The 26,009-nt window shown below is 44.9% G+C and overlaps 1 protein-coding gene across 43 annotated transcripts in view; it reads right to left on the bottom strand.

Annotated features, from left to right (window-relative positions):
* The window catches only part of LOC105472489 (poly(rC) binding protein 3), a 286,435-nt gene that overhangs the window by 157,025 nt on the left and 103,401 nt on the right, over positions 1-26,009 (bottom strand). For 10 of the 43 annotated variants that reach the window (XR_011622898.1, XM_024789964.2, XM_071095840.1 and 7 more), the window contains one exon: positions 16,208-16,243. The exons of 29 other annotated variants lie outside the window; for them this stretch is intronic. The gene's annotated coding sequence lies outside the window, so the exon portion shown is untranslated. Of the gene's footprint in view, positions 1-16,207; positions 16,244-24,067; positions 24,087-24,162; positions 24,369-26,009 lie in introns of those variants that run through there. 4 more of the 43 variants (XM_024789959.2, XM_071095858.1, XM_024789955.2 and 1 more) reach the window with 3 other exon arrangements.

Below are 26,009 nucleotides of genomic sequence, written 5' to 3'. Positions count from 1 at the left end.
CTATTATCAGTTTCCTGAACATTTGTATCTGAAAGGAGTGTTGCATTTTGTCAAATGATCTCACTGCATATTCTAAAATGATAGTTTTTCGTTTTTAGTTTGTTAAGATGGTGAAATATACTGATTAATTTTAGACAAAACTATGCTCTGAAAATGCTCAAAGCTTACATTTACTTTTCAGTCACCCACCACACTAAACTGCTAATTAATGCTAAATGTTTGGCCAACCAAAATCTCTAAGTCTTTATTGAATACCCACCATGTGCTTCAAACGGAACTTTAGTGAACTCACTGTGAACATGTGTCCCATAGGACCCTGTGTGGAATATTAATTAGCCCACTGTCTAGTCTCAAAATACATAATCTGCTGGACATAAACATGCAAAAAACTTAATGTTACAATATTCAAATCCTGGTTCAAGGCAACAAGAGCAGCTGGATCGTAAAGCACCAACAATTCTATCAACGCACAGCAATGCAGACCCCTGGCTGAGCCAGGGGGAAGAGCAGGCCTTCCGGCCAGGATATGAGTACTGGCGAAGGCAGACGGGTGACTCAGGCACACACGTTTATGCTCCATCTTTCCCAAATTTCCACTGAATTGAGTGAAGAAATCAGGAAAACAAGCCACTGGAAAGCACAGATGCAGGGCCCTCCACAAGCTCCCATGTGACGGCATGGGAGGTGGGTTCTAGAGGCCCCTCTCCTGCCCTTCCTGAAAAGCAGTGTGCCATGGAGGCAGTGGGTGAGGGAGATGCTGGGGATACGTGGCTGCAGAGGCTTGTCCCGGCCACACAGGGTGCCACACAGGACCAGAGGCCACCAAGCCCCCTTTCAGCACCTCAGAAGGCTGGAGGGCCCAGAGCTGGTATGAGGCATGGCCCAAGTGAACTTTCATCCAGCTGAGCTGAGGGTCAGAACAACCTTAAAGGGGATCCCTGTGAAAAATGAGAGAGCACAGCAGAAAATGTCCACACGTGCACGCTGGGAAGAAGACAAGACCAGCACTGACTTCTCCTTCAGGGAGCAACAAACAGAAAGAAAGAAACACAGAAGCCATAAAAAGTTTCTGCCATATGGAGAAAAATACAACAACACAGCAGAAGGTAGAAGAACACATGTTCAGAAATATGTACAAAAAGAAACAGGTGATTTTAGTCAATGGCCTGCTATGTGCTTTCAGAGACAAGAAGGAAAAGAAAAACTCGATGAAACAAGAGATTAAAAATCGTAAAATGGTAGTCTAAAAAGAAGGGAAATATGAATAAAAAATATATTTGGCTTTAAAACAGCTTTAGATAAAGTCTAGAGGAACTGTAATCATGAGAAGAAATGATCAAAATTACAAATTTCATTTACTTTCCATATTCTTAATCTTCTGTTTGCTTATTTGACATCAGGGGAGAGGAGGCGCTCCTTTGGCAGAGTTCAGGTGCGCTGTCCAGACAGACACAAGGAGCGGGGAGGCAGGGTGACCCTAGATTATTCACCATGTCCAACATGAGGCCGCCACCTGCCGAACTCCCTGCGTTCACCATGTCCTGTGTGGTGAGCACTACTACTCCCATGGTCCACTGTGCATCTCAGGGCTAAAACAAAACCTCCTACAGGCTAAACAATGTCCAGAAAAGTTCTTCCATCTTGTCTTCCCGCAGGCTTAATAATAAAGTGTATTTTTCCTAACAAGAGATACAGTTTCTGCTGGGCTGAATCACAGAGCTGCCGTGCTGTTAAGTTTTCTCTGAAATATGTCACGTCACATTTCTATCACTTGCGAAACAAGTAGCCCATTTTCTCTCTCTGAATATCACACACTAGTTACACTGCAGAGGCCTGCCTACAAGAGAGAGCCAGCCAGGGTGAAGACCTGGCAAGGCAGAAATGCAGGACTTTAGGACCCCAGAGAGAACTTGCAATAATGGGTGGGGCAGAGGCAGGCTGGCCTGCATGCCAACCCAGAGTTTCAGAGAAGGCAACCTAAAAGGTCCAGACACCAGTTCTCTCTTCTGTAGGGGGAACGCAAGACCTGCCTGGATAGGTGGTTCTAAGAATTAAACTGAACAAAGCACCATAGGGGGCGCCCATTTGAAGATCCCTTTCATTTCAGAGATGCAGGTGCTCCAGCCGCACGCACGGGCGATGCGACCACAGTCCCAGCACAGGCAGCAGACAGCCCTGCGTGAGCACCCACGTCTTCTAATGGTTAGCACGCACTGTCACCTGCACTCAGGGACAGGTTTGGGAGGGCCAGCTTTTACCCTGAGGAATAGGTCGTTCAACACTCTCTCAACTGTAGAAACCTGTGTCCACTCAATTCAAATCACAGAATAACCATGAGAGAGCACTGTGGGAAAACAAACCCATCTCATGCCACCCACAGTGCCTTGTGGGGCCCTGGAACTGAGCTGGGCCTTAACCAATGCCCAGTGAATACAAGGAGACAAGGATTCAGTGGAGAAACAAATGAAAGAGGGGCAGAGGCTGAGCTAAGTCAGCACAGGCAATGCAGTCTGCAGCCAGTGCCACACGAAGCCTTGAACCCTACTTCTGGTAACAATTCCCAAACAGCCCTGAACAGAGAAGCAGAGGTACCATCCTCCTGGAACACCCAACACATGCTCACCTCCTGCCATTGGCTGTCATGCCCTGATTGCGCCCTGAAGTTCTGGCATCCCCGAGTCAGACAGAACAGGCAGAGGTGCCTGTCGTGGAGATGAGGGGACGATGGCACAGCAGGCCAGGGGTGCCCGGCTCCCTACTCACAGGCGGGCACAGCATATCCTCAGCCAGGCCTCCAACTGCAGATGGCGCCCTGGGAAAGCCTGCTGCTGCCGTGGGAAGGGCCAAGCACACCAGTGCAATGGGGTGAAAGTAGCAGGAGGCAGAGCCGTCAGCTTCATGCAATGTGTGCACTCAACTGGAGTGTTCTGAGCCATCTTCAATGCTTCCTTTGCTCAACAAATTTAAATCTCCACAACTCAGAAAGGAAAAGTCGTGCTGCTGTATCACACTAAATCAAGTTGAATTACCAGGAAGCTATCACACAAGAATGTGGTAATGATATACTGGAAAATGTGAATACATCTCCCCTCAAATGCATCTGCTTTGAGACCCCTAAGACACCATGACCGTGCCCCACAGTCTGATGCTCAGTAACAAGAATTCTGCCAATGATTTCCACTGAGCAACTGAAATGCCTTCAGGAATTTACTGTAAGCAAAACCAAAGCCAAGTATAACACAATATAACAGACGTGAGAGTCTCGCAGTGCTGGAAACCTTCATCTTGTCCAAGTGCTTTCGCTGAGAAACATGGGGGTGGCTCACTGCCACCCACGCAGGAAGCATCAGCAAAGGCCCACAGCAGCGCTAGGCCTCAGCAGGCACCATAGCGGCCACACAGAGAGGTGCCCCACAGCCCAGGCTCTCCCTGCCAAAGGGTGAGAAGGCAACTGCCCCACAGTGTGCCCCAGTGCAGCTGGGAGGGAAGCAGCCAGCCACCTGCAGGACAGAAGCTGGTGCATTGCGGCAGCAAGGACACTGGCACCATGGCCTTTGGCCAACGTGGGTAGCGGCACTGGTCCTAAAACTATAGGCATCCTTCTCAAACAATCAAGCAAAAAGCAAACCTGCTAGAGCTCACTAAACACCAGCAGGATCTGCGCCCTTGCTCACACTGCCTGCCCCTCTGACAGCCCTCTCTCTGCCTGCTCAGGGCCCAGCACAGGCCCCCCTCCTCTCTGAGGGCCTGTCAGTGCCCTTTAGGGCACCACCTGCAGGGGCCTGGGGACTGACATGAGCACCGGAGCAGGAGCAGGGGCCCTGCCATGGCCTCCCGACTGGCCAGCACAGAGCTGCCTCACCACAAACGGTTGTTCTGTCCTGAGTAAGTCCTTTTACCTCTCCATGCCCCACTTCTTAAAATGGGGATAAAAAAGTGCTACCTCGAGAAGGCAAAACAGTGCAGTGCAGCTGCTGTGGAAAACAGTCTGGTGGTTCCTCAATCAGTTAAACACAGAGTTTCTACATGTCCCCCAGGTCCAATCCTAAGGAACTGAAAAGAGGTGTCAAACAAAAACTTGTACAAGAACGTTCGTGGCGGCACTATTCACAACAGCCGAAAGGCAGGAAAGAAACAGTCACTAGCCAATAAGTGGATGTGGTATATTCATACAATGGAACAGTATTCAGCCATAAAAAGGAATGAAATTCTGACACATGCTACGATGACGTAGATCAACCTCAAAAACAGGATGCAAGTGAAAGAAGCCAGACACTCTGTGGTTCCATTTATAGTAAACACCCAGCATGGGCAAATCCGTATCCAGAAATTAGACTGGTAGCTGCCCGGGGCTGGGGAAAGGGGGATTGTGAGGGACTTAACCGGCACAGGGCTTTACTTTGGGAGGATGACAATGCTCTGGAAGTAGGCAGACGTGGTGGCTGCAGAAATGAAGACTGCGCTCAATGCCACTGAGTTATACACTTGAAAATGGCACAGCTTATGTTACGTGAATTATGCCTCAATTAAAAGGGGGGAAGGGAGTGACCCCTCACAGAGCTGCTGTCAGGATCAAAACTGAGTACTGTGTTAGTGAGTGACTGTGTGTGTGCAAGTGGACATGTTTCTAGTCAGTGTCTGACACTGTAATGATACCACTCTTCTTCTTGTTGTTGTGTTGGCTTTCTCATTTGTTTTTTTCTTTCTTTAAAGAAAGAAAGAAAAAGCTCTAAATAATCCACAAGTTAACTGGCTATGAAGCCCTAAGGTGGAAAGGAGACTCTCAGGATAGGCAGAGTCCTGGCAGCCACACACCCTTCCTGTTCAGAGGAAATCTGCCTCTTCCCTCCAGCCTTTTCCATGACCACTGAGTGACAGGTGACAGGGACATCTGTGGGCATCTGCTGGGGCCTGTGCTCACACAGGCCAGCTGCAGGCTGCTTTCCCAAAAGTGTAACCATGATGTAAAACACAGTGCTTTTGTCTGCTCAGCTGCCATAACAGAACCACACAGACTGGGGGCTTACACAGAAGCTGGAGATCGAGATCAGGGTGCTGGCTGGGTTGGAATCTGGTGCCGGCGCTCTTCCTCGTTTTTGCAGATGGCTGCCTCCCTGCTCTGTCCTCACATGGGTGCAGAGAGAGACAGCTCTGGCATCCCTTCCTCCTCTTACAAGGCCACAGTCCTGTCAAATTCGGGCCTGCCCTTATGACCTCAGTAACCTTAATCACCTCCCAAGGGCCCCATCTCCAAAGGCAGTCACACTAGGGGTTTGGGCTTCAACACATGAACTTGGGGGCACAATCCGGTCCATAGCTGGTGGCATCTGAGGAGGAGAAAGTCACCTGAGGCACAGCAACACATCAAAGGCGTGGCCAGCCACTCCAGCGGCCCGTCTGCAGGGCAGGTGCCTCACGAAGGACTGCTGGTCGACGCCGCTGCTCCCCACACCCTCAGCCTGGGACTGTGAAGCCGTGGATGACAATACTGTATGGACCCACATCAGTCTCACAGGAGACTAGACCATGGGAAAAAACGCTGCTTTAAATGTGCCAACATTTCCACATTTAAAAGGCACAGTAGCCCACATCCAACATCACTGACCATTAACGTTACTGCATTCATCCTTCTAGGCTCCGGGAGACTTCTGAAGGCATCCACTGAGTACACCATTGTTCAGCACAATTATGAGACTGAACAAAATCTGAGCCTTCCCCAATCTCAGAACATGAAGGAAGCGCGTCGCCAGTGCTTGTTCAGGAGGAATGATTTCTGTATTTTATTATCAGCACCATCCGCAGTTACTCCAGTGAACAGCTGTCCCCATGGAAGTCCCCACAGCCCTAAACTGAAGCCGATATCTGGACATGAGGGGCCTCCTAGGGACCGGCCAGGAGGCAGGAGCCAGGAGACAAGACCCTGACCCCTCAGGAAGGCAGGCAACGGAAGAGTCGCGCTGGCAAACCCCCCAGGACCAGAATGGCACTGTCCTCAGTGCCCTCACCAGTCCTAGGAGCCCCACCGGGAGGGGCAGCGTGCACCCTGGGGGCTGGCAGGCCCAGCCCGCTGGGAGAGCACATTTGCAGCTCCTCACTGTAGCTGCTGACTTGGTTTGACTGAGGGGTTTTCTTTATTTGAGCTGTCCTCCTATTTAACTTGTTGTTTCTACCAACTTCACTTCAGGACCATAATTTTTATGAAACAAAAAATCTGATTACCTCACCTGTTTTCATCTGGCCAACGCCCACCCCAACCTGATGATGCAGATGGCGCTCTGGGAAGGGTTTCCCAGGCCCCAGCCTGGCCACCCTCTCCTCTCACCATAGACATCCTGGCACCCATGGAGGGTCACCCTGGTGCCCAGTCACCCAAGTCCACAGGGACATCTGCTCATGCCTCTCTGTCTACCCCCACCTTCCCCTAAAGGGCACCATCCCCAACTCAGCAGCTGCACTCTGACCCCACACCGTGCTGTCAGGCACAGTCATGCCCTCTGCACACATACCAGGTGTCCATTCTATGGGCTGTACACATGGACAGCAGCGAGTCCACATCTCACCACAGGATGGCCCAGGCCCCACGGCCCACCCTGGGCCTCAACCACTGATCCTTCCTGTCCAGCTCCAAGGCTCTGCAGCCAAACTCCCAGACCTCCTCCCTTCCAGGAGCATCTCCAGCATAGCCCCTGCCCGTTCCCAGGAAGCGCACATCTGTCTCCACACTTGTAATTATCACTTAGCAAACACACAGATGATGGCACCACTCTTTCCCTTGCCAGAATGTGGTAAATGGAAAACTAACATTATAAAGCTATTTTTTACATTCTATGATTTGTTTTAAATTAAAAGCATGAAAACACTCTTGAGTTGGCTGACTCCATGTACCCCAGGTGTACTCCTAAGCCCATCTGCCTGCCCACCTTCCAGAAAACTGCAGCAAAAGTTTCTCTGCAAGCCCCCGCCTTCAGCCTGCAGCTGAAGTTTCTGAGAGAGGCTTCATGGTGGGCAGCAGGGTTAACGGAAATGGTCAGAAATAGGGTCAGAACATGCAGCACCGCTCACTCAGTGGTTAACTAATACACAGCCAGCTTGTTTTGCTCTAGCACAATTGTTGTATTCAAGAAACTCTGTATTACTGGCGGGTCACGGTGGCTCACGCCTGTCATCCCAGCACTTTGGGAGGGTGAGGTGGGTGGATCGCCTGAGGTGGGAGTTCGAGACCAGCCTGGCCAACAAGGAGAAATGCCATCTCTACTAAAAATACAAAATTAGCCAGGCGTGGTAGCACATGCCTGTAATCCCAACTACTTGGGAGGCTGAGGCAGGAGAATCGCCTGAACCTGGGAGGCGGAGGTTGCAGTGAGCCGAGATCGTGCCATTGCACTCCAGTCTGGGCAACAAGAGCAAAACTTTGTCTCAAAAAAAAAAAAAAAAGAAAAAAAAGAAACAGAAACTTTGTATTACAAAAGCAATTATCTCACTAAGAACAAAAGGGAGGAGCTAGAGAGCGTCACTCACAAATAATAAAGCTATTTTTTTTTCTGCAGATGTTTCAACAGGAAAAGCCATGTATGACATTCAAAACATTGTATTAGTAGAAGCTCAATTAATTGTTTAATGCAGACAAAAATCAAGGCTAACTAAAAGCAGATTAAATGATCCAGTGATCAACCTAGAGGTTCCCACGGGCAAAGGCAAATAGAGGGAGTGCCATGAAGCAGCCTCTGGGGAGAGAGAGGAAGGAGGCCTGCCTGAGAATTCGCTCTGTGTGGACACTGCCCACGTGCAACCAGCGACACTCGCCAGGGCGCTGATGAAACCAACCGCCAGCGAGCAGCACAGGAGACCCGTGGGGAGGTCGCGGCCCTGGCTCTGCCACCTCCCTGCTCCGGGACCACAATGATGGGCTCAGGCAGACGATCCTGATGCTCGACCATGGCCGCATCTCGTCTGGGGGTGCCCTCTGCTGTTATTATCCTCCAGGTGTTCAACCCAAAAAAATCTTTGCAGTGAACTTTGCCTCTTCCTGTTTCTCCTGAGGATGCTCCTCTACCCCGAGTTTAGGAGAAGAGAGGGAGAGGAGCAACAATGAACGGCAAAGGAAACACATCCATCCACAGGCAGCCCCTTCGCGCCTTCTCCACTGCACCCTGAGCCCCACGGCTGAGAAGCCACGTCCTGAGACTGTGCCAGCACCGCACGCAGCGCCTGGTGTGTGGTCAGAGCACAGCGTGAGTAGAATGAATGCTGAATAAATAATTATCATCCTACACATCTTCTAAGCCAGAAATAGAGAAATGTTACAGCCCTCAATGGTGAGAACTGCAAAACCTCAGCCCTGCAAAGCATGCCCCATGTAAGGGCAGTGCCACTGCTGCTTGTGCGGCTCAGCTGACTGAGCGGAAAGCCAGAGGGGGCACCTCTGGAGAGTTACCGAGCACTGCTGCTCCAGTGACCAAACGTCCAGCCTTCTAAGAGGTATGTGTCAACCTCAATCCTAAGCAAGCAGCAAGAAGATGTAGATATATACTGTCTCTTTAAGCTAAATTACCTAGAGAAAACCTATTGTAAAAGAAAAGGCAATGAAAGTAACCACAAAAGTGATGAGACAGAAAAGCCAGGGCTCATATGACCCCCTGGAAGGTTTGCCGCTGGCCTTACCTACAAGGCAAATGTGGAAAATCCGGGAAGTCCTCAATGACAGTGAGGTGGTTTAAGAAAATGCCCACAAATTGTTGGATACATCTCTCTTAAAAATGCAGAGCACAGGCCGGGCGTGGTGGCTCAGGCCTGTAATCCCGGCACTTTGGGAGGCTGAGGCAGGCGGATCACTTGAGGTCAAGAGTTCAAGACCAGCCTGGCCAACACTGCAAAACCCTGCCTCAACTAAAAATAATAAAATACAAAAAAGTTAGCCAGGTGTGGTGGTGGGCGCCTGTAATCCCAGCTACTCAAGAGGCTGAGGCAGGAGAATACCCTAAACCCGGGAGGCAGAAGTTGCAAGTCTGAGCCAAGATCACGCCACTGTACTCCAGCCTGGGTGACAGAGTGAGACTCTGTCTCAGAAAAAAACAAAGAGAAAGAAAAGAAAAGAGAAGAGAAAAAAGGTGGAGCACAATTCCCTCCCTTAACAGTGGACTGACTTGGTAATGCACATGGAAAGAACACAGTGTGGCAGAAGGGACAGGGTGTGACACCTGAGACTAGGACACGCAGGCCCCGTGACCCCTCCTTGCTCTCTCTCTCTCTCTCTCTCTCTCCCCCCAATCGCCTGTTCAGGAAAAGCAAATGGCAATGCCACACAGACACGCACGCAGCCCTGTGGGGAGGCCGCAAGGTGCTGGGCTGAGTCCTCCTGCCCTTGCCCTGCGAGAGTACCCTGGAAGTGGGCTGTCCAGCTGGTGTGCAGCCTCAAGAGAGACCCCAAGCCAGACCCACCCATGAAAGCTACCCCTGAATTCCGGACTCATAAAATCTCTTAGATAATACATAATTTGTTGTTTTAACCCACTCAGTTTTGTGTTGGTTACACAGCAATAGAAAATAAAGAAAGGAGGCAGATAAAATCGATGGCGAAACGATTGCAAAGAAAACCGAATACACAATGCATGAGCCTGCGTCAGGAATGACCATGCGTTCCACAGAAGAGTCGCACAGAGAGAGACTAGTTACAAGATGCTGTCAGGATAACGGGAGCTCCACTGGGGCAGCTGGGCTTTCCGACATCCTCCCTGGTTGTGGTGGCAGTGGTGGTGTCTGCTCCAGGTCAAGGCTGGCAGAGAGGAGAAGGGAGGGCCAGCACCTCAGGCAGTCACTGCACCCTCAAGGCCCAGGACACCCACGGCCACAGGACCAGCATCCCACGGCTCACCTACTGTCCTCACCAGAGACCAACCACACCCACAGAAAGGCCAAGAGGCATTCTGGCAACACAAACCTCACTAACAAAGAAACACTATTTGAGGAAAGCCAATGTGATGAAAGAGAGACGCCAGACTGAAAGGAGGGACAGTCATCTGAAGGAGGGACACAAAGCAGGCGGCAAGCGCTAGTTTACACATCCAGGGTGACCATCACATGCTCTGTCCAGGCAAGAGAGGCAAGCAGCCACCCTGAGAAGGAAAAATGCTGTCAAAATAGAAACCCAATATGTGAACCTAAGAGAAGAATCTAAGAGAAGAATAGACACAGCTTGCGAGCAAACAGACAGTGAGAAGATGAAGCCAAGGCAGTCTCCAGAATGCAGGTGACGGGAAAAAGAGAAGGTAACAAAGATCCAAACAGGTCCAGAAGGAATGACCATGGAGCGGAAAGAAAGAAAACAGCATTCAAAAAAGCAATAGAATAAAATTCCCCGAGCTAAAGAAATAAGTCTTCAGAGTGAAAGGATCCAAGGAACAATGTCCTGCTTTAGTTCAGAAAATCCAGGGCTGAGGAGAGAGCCCTGAAAGGCTCAACGTGGCAACATTGTGTGCTAAAAGACAGTGGAGTTCTGAGGGGCAGCTCTTTCCACTGAACTTTTTTTTTTTTTTTTTTTTTTTTTGAGATGGAGTCTCGCTCTCTGGAATGCAATGGCATGATCTCAGCTCACTGAAACCTCCGCCTCCCAGGTTCAAGCGATTCTCCTGCCTCAGCCTCCCGAATAACTGGGATTACAGGCACCCACCAGCACGTCAGGTGAATTTTTATATTTTCAGTAGAGACAGGGTTTCACCATGTTGGCCAGGCTGGTCTCAAACTCCTGACCTCCAGTGATCCGCCCCCACCTTGGCCTCCCAAAGTGCTGGGATTACAGGCATGAGCCACCGCACTCAGCCTCAATGGAACTTTTAAATCATCTAGCCCATCAATATTTTAGACATTTCCAATATATCTGGATTTATTTACTATTTTATGTTGTGTTTTCTACTTTTCTTATCTTTTGGTGTTCAAGTATCCTCTCTTGCCTTCTTTTGGATTTTTCTCCCCATTATACATTTTTTTCTTTTTACTTTTTACTCTAGACTTAATTATACAACTTATCAAAGCCTAATGTCCCCACACTCCACCCACACAATCCCAGGACCTTAAAACTCTTTAATTCCATTCCCTTCCCGCTGACATGACCTTGGTGTCAATTATGTTAGTTCCATCATTTGTGGTTTAGTCCAGGAGACATCTGCCTCAAGCCTGTTCAATTCACTCACAAGCATACAACTTTGTTTATAATGCCTTCTTAGAGCTCAGACTTTCCATAGAAGACAACCTTCTCTCTTCCTGAAATAGGTCCTTTAGAAATGCTTTTAGTAGCCAGGCATAGTGGTGCATGCCTGTAGTCCAGGTACTCAGGAGGCTGAGGCAGGAGAGTGGACTGAGCCCACGAGTTCGAGGCTGTGGTGCACTGTGATCATGCCTGTGAGTAGCCACTGCACTCCAGCCTGGGCAACATGGTGAGACCCTGTCTCTAGACAAATAGAAATGCTTTTAATAAAGTCCTATAGGTGTCAAATTATCTCCACTTGTGTTTGTATAAAAATGTGTTTATTTTTCTATCATTCCTTAAAGATATATTAAGTATATCAGTTAGTGCAAAAGTAATTGCAGGTTAATGGCAAAAACTGCAATTACGTTTGCACCAACCTAATAGAATGTCATTCTTTTCTCTCCGCATGTTAGATATTATCCAGCTATCTTCTCCTTTCCACTGGTGCCAGTAAGAAGCCATGTCAGCCTTAATGGTGCTTCTTTGAAGGCAATGTCTTTTCTCTCTGTTAAGAGCTTGTACTTGTCTTTAGTGTTCCAGAGTTTCACCATGATATGTCTAAATATAGACTTCATTTCACCAGGTTGGTATTTGTTAGAGTTTTTGAAACTGTAGATTGGTGGCTTTCACCCACCCTAGAAAACTGTTAGCCATTATTCCAAATGTTACTTTTACTCCATTGTCCCCCTTCTCCTTCTGGAAAACCAGTGAATTGTATGTTATAACTTGTCCACGTCTCTCCATGTCTGAAATCTTCTCTTGCATAGTTTATATCTCTTTGTCCCTCTGGGCTGTGTTCTGTCTGTCTACTGTGGATTACAGTAAAAACCACAGAAGGAAGGTGAATATGAAAAGAAATGACGAGAAGTACAGAGTAAGAAGGTCTGACATAATATAACTGAGGTTTTCAAAGAAGAGAAAAATAATGTGGTGAAGGTGATATTTGACAAGACAAAAAACATGGAATGTTAGTAGAAGCTGTTCCAGATGATATCAAACAAAAACTCAGATCCACACAGAAAAAAAATCTTATAACAATTAAAGAAACGGAATTCACAGTTGAAAAACTCTCCAAAAACAACAACAACAACAAAAACTCCAGGCCCAAATTACTTTAATGACAAATTCTAATAAACAATTAAGAAAGATAAAACATGATTTCACACAAACTCCTGAAAACAGAAAAGGAGGAAATCCTTCCCAGCTCATTTTATGAGGTCAAATTTATCTTAACAGCAAAACTACACAAAGCCACTTCAAGGAAAGAAAATGACAAACCCAAATCCCCCATGAATATAGATGCACAAATTCTTAACAAAATCCCTTTACTGTAACACATCATAACTAAGTAGGATTTAACTTGGAAACCTTCACTCAACAATCAAAACTCAAAGTAATTTGCCATTATATAGATTAAAAATGAAAAAAACATACATTATTTTAATTGATGTAGAAAAAATATGTGACAAAATTCAACTAGCATTCATGATAAAATTTTTCAGCAAATTCCTTAACCTGATAAAAAGCTATCATCATACTTAAGGTGAGAAACCAGATGCTTCCCCCAAGAGCAGAAACAAGACAAAGGTGTCCATTTTCACCATCTCCAATCAACATCCCACCGAGGATCCCAGTAAGTACTGCACGAGAAGTAAAAGAAATAAAGAGCCTATGGGTTAGAAACTGTAAAAAAATAATTAGAGCTACAAAACAAGTTTAGCAAGATTGCAAGATACCAGGTCAATAAATAAAAATCAGTTGTATTTATTATATATATTAGCCAAGTAAAACCCAAAATAAAATTAAGAAAACAATTACATTTATAATAGCATGGAAAAGCACAAAATACTTAGAAATAAGTTTAACAAAAATGCAAGACTTGCACTGTGAAAACTATAAAACATGTTGAAAGAAATCACAGAAGGGCTAAATAAACATAAAGCCATCTCATGTGCCTGACTGAAAGACTTCATATTGTTGTCATGACAATACTCTCCAAATGTATCTACAGATTCAAGGCAATCACTGTCAGATCTGCCATTATTTATTGAAATGGCAAGCTGATCATAAAATTCACATGGAATGCAACAATGACAAAAAAAAGTCAAAATTTCGGAAAAGAAGAACTAAGTTAGAGGACTCACCCCTGTCAATTTCAAAACCTATAAATCTCCAGGATCCAAAACGTAGTACTGACTTAAGAATATACATAGACTGGTCAGACACGGTGGCTCATGCCACTTTGGGAGGCCGAGGCGGGCAGATTGCCTGAGCTCAGGAGTTCGAGACCACCCTGGGCAACATGGTGAAACCCCGTCTCTACTAAACTACAAAAAATTAGCCAGGCATGGTGGTGCACACCTGTAATCCCAGCTACTCGAGAGACTGAGAGGCACAAGAATCAGTTGAGTCCTGGAGGTAGAGGTTGCAGAGAGCTGAGATCATGCCACTGTACCCCAGCTTGAGCTACAGAGTGAGACTCTGTCTTTAAAAAAAAAGAATATACATAGACCAATGGGTTAGAATTGAGAATCCAGAAATAAACCCTCCCATCTATGGTTAAATGATTTCTGACTAGAATATTAAGACCATTCCATAGGAAAATAATCATCTTTTAAAATATAAAGTGTTGTAATAACTGAATATCCCCATGCAAAATAATGACTCTGGACCCCTACTTCACACCACAGACAAAAATTAATTGAAAATGGGCCAAAGACCTAAATGTAAGAGCTAAGACTACAAATCTCTTAGAAGAAAACACCAGTGTATATCTCCATAACCTCGGATTAGCCAGCAGTTTCTTAGCTATGACCTTAACTGCACACAACCAAAGAAAAAATAGGTAAAGTGAACTTCACTGAAATTAAAAACTTTTGTTTGTCAAAAGGTACTACCAAGAAAATGAAAAGACAATCTACTAAATGAAAGAAAACTGATAGCCATCTTATCTCTGAAAAGTGTCTAGTATCCAGAATATATATATTTTTAAAAACCTACAACTCAACAATAAAAAGAACAATTTAAAAGTGGGCAAAAAATGTGAATAGACATTTTTCCAAAGAAGATATACAAATGGTCAATAAGCACAAGAAAAGATGTTCCACATCACTAGTTACCTGGGGAATGCTAATCAATACCACAGCACGATACTACTTCATAAAGAAATAGAAGATGGGTGTTGACAGGGATGTGTGGAAACGGGAAATGCTAATCAATACCACAGCACAATACTACTTCATAAAGAAATAGAAGATGGGTGTTGACAAGGATGTGTGGAAACTGGAACACTCACACAGGTGGGTGGGAATGTCAAACGGGACAGCATCTGTGAAAAACCACTTGGCATCTTCTCAAAAAGGTAAACACAGAGTTAAGATATGACACTACAATTCTACTTCTACATATAAACTCAAGCTAAGTTAAAATATATGTCCATATAAAAAACTTGTACAGGAATGTTTGTAGAAGCATTATTCATAATGGCCAAAAAGTGTAAAAAAACTACATACCCATCAACTATAATGGATAAACCAAATGTGGTCCATCCATACAATGGAATATTATTCAGTCATAAAAAGGAATAAAGTACTAACACATACCACAACATGGATAAACTTTGAAAATATGCTGAGTGAAAGAAACCAGACACCAAAAGCCACATGTTGTATGATTCCATGAATACAAAACTTCAGAGCAGGCAAATCCATAGGAACAGAAAGGAGGAAGGAGTGGGAGTGACTACTCCTGGGGTTGTTTTACCAGTGGTGATGGTGATAATAGCTGCACACACTAGTGAATGTCCTAAAAACCACTGAAGTCTATGGTGTGTGAATTATATCTTAATACAAACAAGATAACATGGAAATAAAAGTTTTACAAACATGCAAATTCTCCCCAAATTGTTCTGCGGACCCAACACTATCTCAATCAAAATCTCAGGGGTCTTTTTTTGTAGAAATTGACAGCTGATTCTAAAATTTATATTTTAGAATCAAAGCAAAGGACTTTATAGGAAAAACAATTTTGAAAAAGACCTACATTAGAGGACTCATTGTACCTGATTTAAAGACTTATTATAAAAAAACTATATAAACAGAACACTTTGGTGCCGGTGAGAAGACAGGAATGGAGTGCAGTGGACTGGAATACAGAGTCCGGACAGATGCCAGCACAGATGGCTGCCTGGTGAAAGAGCAAAGATGACCAATGAAGAAAATAACAGATTTCTGAACAAACAATGCTCAAAGAAATGTACATCCCTGGGGGAAAATGAACCTCAACTCTAATCTTGCACTATATATTTTTAAACTGGCTCAAAATGATGGGGGGTGGGGAATAGATCAGAGACCTAATTAAAAGACCTAAAACTATATAATTTCTAGGAGAAAACAGGAGATAATCTTTGTGACCTTGGGAATGTGCAGAATTCTTAGGACACAGGGAATACAAACCATAAAAGACAAAAATTGACAAATTGTACTTTACTAAGATTAAACACTTCTGTTTCTTTAAAGACATCAAGAAAGTAAAACTTCAGGGCACACTTTAGGATCAAACATTTGGAAAATACATCTGATAAATGGCTGGTATTCATAGTATATAATAAACCCTCACAAATCAACAATAAGAAAACAAACAGTACACAATGTTTTAATTTTAACGGGCAAAATGTATGAACAGACACTTCACCACAGAAGACATACAGATGGCAAACAAGCATGGGAGAAAGGTTCCGTATCACACGTCACCAGGAAAATGCAAATTAAAACTATAATGTGATACCACTACATGCCCACTAGAAAGGAGAAAATTTTAAAAGCTGACAACACCGAATGCTGACCATTTATTTCACAAGCAACAGGAACTCTCATGCACTGCTTGTGGGAATGTACACTGACTGGTGCAGCAACTTGGGACAATGCATTCGTTGGGAGTTTCTTACAAAATTAAACACACACTTACCATATGATCTAGAAAAGCCCACTCCTATGTATTTACCTATGAAAAACGAAAACATACATCCACATAAAGACCGGTACAAGAAAGTTTATAGCAGATTTATTCATAATCTCTAAAACTGTAAATCTCCAACTTTCTATCAATAGGTGAATGGATGTATAAATTGTGGCATATTTATCAAAAATTACTCAGCAACAGTATGAATGCATCTCAAAAGTATCATGGGCAAGGGATAAAGCAGAATCAGAACGTCACATACCGTATGATTCCACATTCTGAGAAAGGCAGAGCTGCAGTTAAACAGATCAGCAATTGTCAGGGGCTTCAGGGGAAGGGTCAGGAGGGAACTTTGAGCTGGTGAAAATATTCTATATATAATATGATAGTGTTGACAGCTAATAGCTGCATATATTTGTCGAAACTCATAAAACTGTATCCTTAAAAGGGTGAATTTTATACTATGTAAATTATATCTCAATATACTTGATGTTAAACAAGACACCAAGAACAATCCCAAGCAAGATAAATACAAGAAATCTACACTTAAATGCACCATAGTAAAATTGTAAAACACCAAAGACATACAGATCTTAAAAGTAACCAGAATTTTAAAAGAAATTCCTTGAACTGGCCGGGCGCGGTGGCTCAAGCCTGTAATCCCAACACTTTGGGAGGCCAAGACGGGTGGATCACAAGGTCAGGAGATCGAGACCATCCTGGCTAACATGATGAAACCCCGTCTCTACTAAAAAATACAAAAAACTAGCCGGGCGAGGTGGCGGGCGCCTGTAGTCCCAGCTACTCGGGAGGCTGAGGCAGGAGAATGGCGTGAACCCGGGAGGCGGAGCTTGCAGTGAGCTGAGATCCGGCCACTGCGCTCCAGCCTGGGCGACAGAGTGAGACTCCGTCTCAAAAAAAAAAAAAAAAAAAAAAAAAAGAAATTCCTTGAACTGAGTATTATTTAAATTGAAAGATGGCTTCTCAACAGCAATGGAAGCCAAAGACGGTAGAATACAATCTCTTCCTTACTCTAAGAAAATAATCCTCGGCCGGGCGCGGTGGCTCACGCCTGTAATCCCAGCACTTTGGGAGGCCGAGGCGGGCGGATCACAAGGTCAGGAGATCGAGACCATCCTGGCTAACACGGTGAAACCCCGTCTCTACTAAAAATACAAAAAATTAGCCGGGCGCGGTGGCGGGCGCCTGTAGTCCCAGCTACTCAGGAGGCTGAGGCAGGAGAATGGCGTGAACCCGGGAGGCGGAGCTTGCAGTGAGCCGAGATCGCGCCACTGCACTCCAGCCTGGGTGACAGAGCGAGACTCCGTTTCAAAAAACAAAAAACAAAAAACAAAACAAAAAAAAAAAAAAAGAAAAGAATCCTCCACCCAGAACTTCAACCCAGAGGAGCAGGAGTTAGTATTAGTTTCTCTATTACTAGATTTTCAAACTCTCTACTAAACTCTAATGTGGGATACACAGGCAATTACCATTTAAGTCTTTATGTGGCTGTGAGAAGATACAAGGTGTCATGCTAAATTTAAAACTCATGAATGTTTTCTAGCTATTTTCTAGCTATGTCAACAAGGAATATTTTTTCAATGCTGCTGAAAATCTGAGATAATTTCTGGTGGGTCACAAATAGAAACACCAGCAGATTTGGGTAGGTTAGCAGGCCTAATTTAAACAACCACGGCAAAAGAAATGAGCCACTGACATTAATCACCAAAATAAAAAAAAACTGTACTGGCAAAGATACAACAAATAAGTCAATACCTTAGATTTCCAGGACACAATTTAAAAGTTTTCTTGGTTTTTCAGCATCAATTTTTTACTGGGTACTTGAACTATTCTTATCATAACCATTTTCATTATGATAATATTATATATATGTTGAACAAAGACTCATCACTACTCCTAAACTTGTACTCCGAGCTTTTTCTATGCCACATGCCAATATTTTTCTATGAAAATTTAATTTTGGAAAGAAGTCTTGGGTAAAACAATTTCAGAATGACTTAATAAGTAAAATATATTTTACTTATTAAAAATTAAAAATAAAATACAGGTTTTGAAAAAAAGAAGGTAGAAGGTTTCAGTTAAAAATAGTTTTTTAACCACATTCTCACCACGATGCATTTTAGAAGAAGCATTATCTGTGGTAAAAGTGGCAACAAACAGTAATGAATGTTGTGAGATATGAGTAAATCTAAACAGGCACCAATGTATAAAATGTTAGAGAAGGCTGCACGATATTAAAAATACAACAGTTGAGAATGAAAATGCCATTCAAGTCAGGAGAGAATCATCAGAGGTGAACATGTGAGATTCCTGCATTCTCTGGAATGTGGACAGAGTACTAATTCTGGACCTTGATAAATTAAGCCTACATATAAGACAAACACAAACAATAAGAGAAATCGAAATTATACAGTGAAGGAGAAAACTGATGAGTAAAACAGTCATCTGTAAATCAAAAGAAGGGAAGAAAGAAAAAATAAGACAGTTGAGCTAAATAGAAAGTCCAAAATAAAGTGGTAGAATGCAGTCCAAATTACAAGTAATTAAAATAAATGAAAGTAAAGTAAATGTTCTAGTCTTTAAAAGGCAGATTGTCAGGAAGGATAAAACAAAAATCCATTACAACCCATTTTAAAAGATTCACTAAAACATAACTCAGATACAGAGATACTGAGAAAAGGGGAAAGAAAAATATATACTAGGCAAATACATCAGACAAAGTTTGCTTTAAAAACAAGAAGCACTAGCAGAGATAGACTACCTTACATAAAGATTAAAAAGTTCAATTTATCAGCAAGATACTACAACAATTCTAAACTTACATAGACCTAAGAGCAAAAATGAACAGAAATATAAGAAAATAGGCAAATCAATTAATCCAATCATACCAGCATATGTGAACACAACTGTCATAGTGGCTGATGTATCAGTTGGAGAAACATTTTTCTTTTCTTTTTTTTTCTTTTTTGGAGACGGGGTCTTGCTCTGTCACCCAGGCTGTCATGCAGTGGTACGATCATAGCTCACTACAGCCTCGACCCTCCTGGGCTCAAGGATCTTCTTGAGCTCTTGAGTAGCTGGGACTACAGGTGCACACCACCATGCTCAGCTAATTTTTTTTTTTTTTTTTTTTTTTTAAATTTTTGGAGAGACAGGGTTGCTATGTTGCCTAGGTTTGTCTCGAACTTCTGGCCTCAAGCAACCCTCTCACCTTCAGCCTCCCAAAATGCTGAGATTACAGGAGGGTGCCACAAAGAAAAATATCTATGAGGACAGAGAAGACAAGATTATTAAGCTTCACTTAATGGCCATATACAGAAAGCGTATATCCAAAATTGTAGAATAGATTCCACTCTCAGATACACAGACCATTTATGATACGTGACCATATGTGAGCTGCCCTTTGACTACAAACACAAAGATCACCTGGTCCACAATGCAGTGAACTTAGAAACTAAAACACTTAAAATTATTTATATATAAACGTATATTTTTACATGGATTTTAAAGCTCTGTGTATTTGGAATTGAGAAATACTTCTAAGTAACTCATAAGCCAAAAAAGGAGTCACAGTAGAAACAAGATAACATTTATAAGTTAAGGATAATAAAAGTACTATATATCTAAATCTATGCACTGCAACATACTTTGAGGGAAATGTACAACTTTAAATGCTTATCTACATTTTTAAAAAGCTGAATATCAATGAGCAAACATCCAACATAAATTTGAAAAAGAACAGAAACATGAACTGGAAAAAAAAGGAAGAAATAAAAACATAAATTAATGAAGCAGAAAAACATCCCATAGAAAAAAATCAACAATTGAAAAATTCATGAAAATAAACTAATGAAAAATTAAACTACACAAGTACTAGAATAAAACATGAGTGATTTCCTCTTTAATCTGGGTGTAGAAAAGGCTTTCTAATTGTGAATTAAAAATCTAGATAAAAGACAGATAAATTTGACTATAAAAATTAAAAAATCCTTGGCACAGCAAAATGACATGAAAAAATTTGACAGAAATACTAAATGGAAGAAAATATTTGCAATGTATTCCACAGTAAAATAAATAATATCCCTAAGATACCAATAAATAAATAAATGTTTAAATTGAGGGGACAAAAAAGACCAAAAACTGTGTAGAAAAATGTATAAAATACATGAAAAGAGACATAAAAATGTCCTTAAACATATAAAAAGATGTTCTACTTCACTCACAAGAAGAGAAATGCCAATTAAAACTACACTGAGCTACACTGTTCAGCCATCACTTTGGCAAAAATTCATGAGCTGAAGAACAGACCCCATGGTGTGGCTGTGGGTGGTGAGGGTGGTGGCCACCCCTTGAAGGGGATTTGCAACTGTCTAACTGAAGTAGGAGCACTGAGCACTGCCACTGAACCCAACTATCACACCGCTAAGGCCTTTCCAGGAGATACAGTCACACAAATACAAATGCACAAGGCTATTCACCACTGCACTGTGTGTAACTGCAAAATATCATAAACTACGTCATCATCCCACCATCACGAAACCCAAACGAGGATGCAGCACTGGGCAGCAGAGGAAGCAAAAGGAAGAATGAGGATGATCACTCCGCCCTGGTACGGGGCGACTCCAGGGATGCTGTTTAATAGAAAACACAAAGTACAAAAAGGGAGATGTAGATGGTGGCATGGCACTGTGAATGTAATTAATGCCACTGAATTATACACTTAAAAACAGCTAAAATAGCAAATGTAATGTTATATTCATTTACAATAAAAATAGTAAAAAGAGAACATATGTAGCAAGATACATTATGTACATTTTAGGTGAGAAAGAAGAGAAACAGAAAACATACATAGGGAGGGCTAATTGTAAAAATGTGTTTGCCTAGAGGTATGCCAGCAAACGTTTAACAAACAGCTCCTGGGGTGGGAGGGAGGACCTGGCCTGTAGTGTTTGCCAGTTTCCTTCCATGTGCAAACCCTCCCACTGTGGGCGATTGCCAACCTACTGCCATAATGTCACTAAACACAGAACTGGGAAGAGATGTGCAGCTCCAGGAGCTGGTGAGAGACCACCTTGGAACATCACTGTCATGTACAAGGCGTGGGGATAACAGGAAGAGAAAGGACATTGTGGGACTCGTCTGTTTTATACACGCAGATATATGCATGTATATGTGCATATATACACACACACACTTACATGCATGTATATTTACACAGAGGTGTGTATGTGTACATGCACATACTTCCCAGCTCTGACCCCTAACAGTGTTAGAAGCAAAGACACCTGACAGCAATAAGCCTATCTCGTACCCAGATATTGTTCCTTGGTAACATTTTCACACTACAAAAACTAGAGCCCTTCAAACATCTATCTGGTGGACTCCAGGGTTGGGTAGGTTAGGTACAAGATGGACCTGAAACATTATATGGAAAAGTTAGGAAACTGTTTCTTTAAATGAGGCAGATGGTAGCAGGAAGAGAAAGGAAGCTGGGAACTAAAGAGGGAAGGAACCGGGAACTGGTCTGGTGGGCTCCCACTGATCAAATCTAAGAGAATTTGAGCACAAAATCCTCAAGGACAGTGATGAATGAGACACTAGGACAGCGGTGAATTAAGACACAGGAGTCCAGGACAAGAACTTGGTAAGAGATGAACAGATAAGCAAATGGGGAAGAAGGGAGGGGCCTGCTCCCAGCAGATAGCTAAGTCTGCACGGGAGCTGCATAAGCGCCACTTACGGCCATCACAGTAAAGACGGGTCTAGGCAGAAACCAACCACGGCTAAGTCCAGGGGAAATGTCACGAGATGTAGGATTTCCACATGGTCTTCCAGGGCCTTCCTGCAGATGGTTTATTAGTCATGAGTGGTAACCAAAGTCGGGAGAAGCCAAACAGCTCTGCAGTGAGTCAGCAACCTCACACCCCAAGGTGGGGCACAGGGTTGCTCTGCACCTGGCGAGGTGAGGCCCTGAGGAAGCACAATCCCATGGAGGCAGGCACCAGCCAAGCGTGCACCGCTGAATCCTATCACAGGAGTCCCCGGACATGCCCCAAAGGAGGAAACGTCTACTTATTAAAAGAGACTATTTTTCAAAACGTCAATGTCATGAAAGTGACAGAAAGGCTGTGGAAAATGTTCCTGATTGACAGAGACAACAGACATACAAGTAGGTGCCAACACCTGATCCCAGACCACATCCTGTGCTGCAGGGAAAACAATATAAAAGACATTACTGAGGGAACTGGAAATACTGGGGTGTAGCATTAAGATGGGTTTTGTAAAATGGTGCTGTGGTGATGAGAGGACACCCCTATGCCCAGGAAACAGTACCTCTCCACCCTCCAAATAACTCTCTTGACTCCTCAGGGACCAATGTCTAGCAGCACCCACGTGCTCTCTGTCTCTTAATTTTCAAAGTTTCTCTACTAACTCATTTTCAGGCTTTAAACACAACCAAGTAGCTAATACTAAAGATGCAACCCAAACACCTCCCTTCTAGGCCCCAAGTTTTCAGAGTCAAACATTTCACACAGCCATCTCCACCCCTCCCTCTCCCTCACTCCTCAAGCTGGTGCAATCTGGCTTCCTCTGCACCTTCTCAAAGTGACTCAGGACCTCTCGACCATCCCTGTGCCAAGTCCAATGCCATCTTTCAGCTCTCATCTGCTGTGTTTTCCTCCCTTCTCAAGCTGGAACAAAGAAAAAGTGCTTCCTGGTGATGCAGCATGACTGAGGGGTGCTCACACAGGCACTCTCATTAAATGCTGGTGAAGGAGTAAAATATCTGTGACTCTGGGTGGTAATTTGACCATGAGTACTTGAGATGTGAACTTCTTACAATCTAATAGTAATAAAGTGAAGGAGAGAAGGTTCTGAAAAGGGGGAACCATGGGCTGGACTCTGCTCCAATGCTGACTCATCTTTAGTTTCTGTTTCTTTACTGATAAAAAGGGTTAATTCTCCAGGGTTTTGGAGAATTACAGGAATTAAGTGAGGAACCTTTGCAGCAAATATAGTAATGATTAAGGAAACCATCTTCTCACAGGTCATATGTTTGTTCCTAGAAAGACACTGGTGGTTCTTGCCCTCTTTGTAAAAGCTGAAACAACCTTCCCCCAAGGGTCAGGGCAGGAACAGGTCAGGAAACCCAGTCTCACAGATGGAAAAGCAGCACAGAGAGGGAAGGAACCCAGCCGAGGTCACGTGGTGATCTGGGAGCAGGGACAGAAGCAGAACAGAGTCTCTGGATTCTCAGGCTAGTCCTGCTCCACCAGCCCAGCTGGGTCCCTACCGGACACTTCTCTTCCCAGGACTTGTGCTCAGACTCTGCCAGCTTAACACAAGGGAACGATGACAACAGCTCACTGCTGTGCTCCTAACAACAGCTGCCCCCAACTGCAACCGGCCCTGCTGGATGTGGCCAGAGGCACAAGCTCAGCAAAGAAGGTACACGTGGATGCAGCCGTGTTCGGAGGAGTCCCATCTTGGGTTTCTGTGAAGGCAGAGGCTGGGAAACAGGTGGGTAAAGTCAAACCCATTTACTCACTACCAAGGGAACAAAGCTGTAGGGCTGTAGCTCAGCCTGTACCTCAGAAAAGCAAAATGGCCAGAGTACTTGGAGTAAAGCTCACACCCACACCGAAAGCCTCAACCTAGCTCTATCACTGACTGCCCTTCATCGCCAAAGACAGGGTGGCCTCTGTGACACAATTCGCACAGGGCCTACCGCACAAAGGCATGAACGCTACACAGAATGAAGTAAGCTGTCAAGTGTCACCGCAGAGCCAGAGGAAGACGACGGAGGCCTGGGAGGAGCAGGAGACTGGGATGGATGCGGCTCACCATGCACGCTGACGAGCAAGTGTAGACAGGCTGTATCTCCAATGAACGGATGGTGCCTTTGTAAAATAAAAGCACACAGAAATGCTGACTCCCACCTGTCTAAATGTGCACACAGAGGAAATTCTTCTCCATCTGACATGCCATCCCCGGCCACCACGGACCAGCAACAACGGCTCTCCAGATCCATCACTGTCTCTGCATGCAGGGTCGCCAGACAGCCTGGCAGCACGGCACGGAGGAGGGATGAGTCATCACGAAAAATGATCATCCCTCCATGCCAGGCTGCAATCTGATCTCAACCTCCGGGAGGGCAGCACTCTCCAAATCCCTGTGAGAGAGAAAAAAGCAAAGCGGAGAAGGTCCAGAAGGAACGCTACCTAGCCAAGGAGAAAACTCAGAGGAGGAAGGAAAGAAGGGCACCAGTGCCATGAGACCTCCGCTGGGCCCATGGCAGTCTGTCCTCCCTCGAGAGGTGGCTACACCATTTCCAAATAACCTGAGATTCGCTGAGGCTGCAGAGCTTCTGCTGGCTGGCGAGGAGCGGAGTAAGGGCAAGACCTCAGCCTCTGTGACTGAGAGCATGTGAAAACGCCCTGCCCCAGCCGGCCAAGACCTCCAGGTCTTCCCTGGCCCTCCTAGTTCTGGGGCCCACATTTCCACAGTGAAATAGTGCCGCCCATCCCCGCAGGCCCTGGGTCTTGGCTGGGAGGGCTGGAACAGCCCGCAGCAGCGCCCATGAATGCCAGGGTTTGTGCTGGCTAGAATCCAGGAGATTCAGCAGGCCCAGAACTCACCCCCCAGCCTGTGCTCCTCTTAGAATAAGGATGCCCGGTGGGCTCTGCAATTGATATGGCTTGGCTGTTTCTGCACCCAAATCTCATCTTGAACTGTAGGTCCCATAATCCCCACATGTTGTGGGCGGGACCCGGTGGGAGGTGATTGAATCATGGGGGTAGGTTTTTCTCATGCTGTTCTCATGGCAGTGAGTGAGTCTCACCAGAAATGATGGTTTTATAAAAAGGCAGTTCCCTTGCACATGGTCTCTTGCCTGCCACCATGTAAGATGCACCTTTTATCCTCCTTCCCCTTCGGCCATGACTGTGAGGCCTCCCGAGCCATGCGGAACTGAGTCCACTAAACCTCTTTTTCTTTATAAATTACCCAGTCTAGGGTATATCTTCAGAGCAGTATGAAAATGGACTGATCCAGTGATGCTGACACAACACCGTGTGGGCACTATGTCTGCCGTCACACAACGCCAACACTCTTGCAAGTGTGCCTCACTCTGAAGCGTGGGTGACCCCAGGTCCTCACTCACTCCTCTCCTGGCCACTATTCAGTGCCTCCTATGTCCTCATCCTTGCCTATGGAGGCAGAAGCTCTTGCCCTGTCCTCTCCTCCCCTTGTCTGTGAAGACAGAGCTTTGGCTGAGCCCAAGGCTGCCCAGCGGGAGAATGCGTTGCCCAGCTCCTCTGCAGAGAGGGTCGCCTGGCACATGTTAGACACACCTGGTCTCAGATACCATGATACAAGTCAGCATAACTTGGGCCTCCAATTCTTAAAATGAAGTTGCCACCTGTTGCATCCACAAGCTAGAACACACAAGGTGCACCTGGGTTCCTTCCGACTCTGCAGTCATGACAACATAGCAAGAGACAGAAACCACACACCAAGAATGGCAAGCCACCCAGAGCCCAGGCCACGGAGGGCCTCACAGAGCCCAGCCCTCCCATCCTGGAACGGTGATGTCAACAAGAGCATCTGACCTTATGAAATAAAGCTGGTGGGTCTAGGAAGCTCTGTGTTTCCGCGGCTTACACTTTCCCCCGGGTTCAACTCTTCCTCTTGGCACATGGCTCTCTGTATGCCCCACACCGTCCCCTCAGCTGTGAGCTGGGATTCCAAAAGCCTCCATGGCACGTCTCCTACGGGTCTCACACAG

This window comes from Macaca nemestrina, chromosome 4 (assembly GCF_043159975.1).
Source record: "Macaca nemestrina isolate mMacNem1 chromosome 4, mMacNem.hap1, whole genome shotgun sequence".
NCBI lineage: Eukaryota > Metazoa > Chordata > Mammalia > Primates > Cercopithecidae > Macaca > Macaca nemestrina.
Note: the sequence above shows the minus strand (reverse complement) of the source record. Positions and strands in the feature narration are given on the sequence as shown.